Consider the following 1,022-nt stretch of genomic DNA (forward strand, 5'->3'; position numbering starts at 1 on the left):
TTGTTGTTTGTTGTTTTTTTTACTTTGGGGTTGCGGCTTATTGTCTGGAAAATACGGTATTTATTTCATAAATAGTGTTATTTCCTGGATTTTGTTCTGTGAAGAACCCAGAGAGAGTTATTTGATTGTGCTTTCTGGAAAACAATACATTTTTACATTTAGGCACTCCTGCAATCGTCACACTTTTTCTGTTACAAACTGACTCCGGCCCCCCACCAGAGAAGGGAAAAGTHATGTGGCCCTCACAGGAAAAAGTTTGGGGACCCCTGGTTTAACCTAAAAAAAAAATGTTGAACTAAAGTGAATCAAGTGTTAGTTTTAAACTCCAAAATACAACAACAGCAATAACGGAAAAGATACATTTAAAAAAAAGAGATGATAACATAAAATTTCTTTATTTGAATGAAATTTCCATTCATTTCCAAAAAAATTTAATTATATTTTCTAACATATGTTTTATTTGTAAAGCAAATGTGCATGTGGTGCCTCAATGTGCAACACATACAGAAACAAGAATAAACAAAAAACAAAGCTATCACAAGTATACAAGTAGTTGTAAATATATCTGACAAATATTTACAAAAAAGGTATAAGAAAAGGCAAATAAAATGCCAAATGGTCTGATACAAAATATTTAAAACATCAAGAGTATTTATTGTGGTTAAAAACCAAAGGAACATATGTTTTTGACGTTCTACATTAAAAATCAAAATAGAAATGTAACTGGTGGCACTACAAGGCGTAAGAAAAACAACAGAGTGGTTTGTTGTATAAAAATACTTTGGCCGCAATTTTCAGCAAATTTTAATCATGGTTTTGAAAGACCCATATTCAGGAGGCACTAAAGAAGTAGTTTATGTGATGTACCACATGGAAATACCAAAGAGCAGAACTTGAGATACACACAAACAGGATCAAAATCAAAGAACCAGATTACCAGAACTGTTTAATGGCTTCCAGTCACCGAAGGCATTACCTCGGTGCCTTCAACAAGGAAATAAGCTATATTTAAAAAAAAAAAA

At 32.2% G+C, this 1,022-nt stretch overlaps 1 protein-coding gene across 1 annotated transcript in view; it reads right to left on the bottom strand.

Moving 5' to 3' along the window:
* Positions 1-1,022, bottom strand: part of pbld (phenazine biosynthesis like protein domain containing) — a 6,725-nt gene that overhangs the window by 4,992 nt on the left and 711 nt on the right. The window lies entirely within an intron of this gene.

This window comes from Poecilia reticulata, linkage group LG3, assembly GCF_000633615.1.
Source record: "Poecilia reticulata strain Guanapo linkage group LG3, Guppy_female_1.0+MT, whole genome shotgun sequence".
NCBI lineage: Eukaryota > Metazoa > Chordata > Actinopteri > Cyprinodontiformes > Poeciliidae > Poecilia > Poecilia reticulata.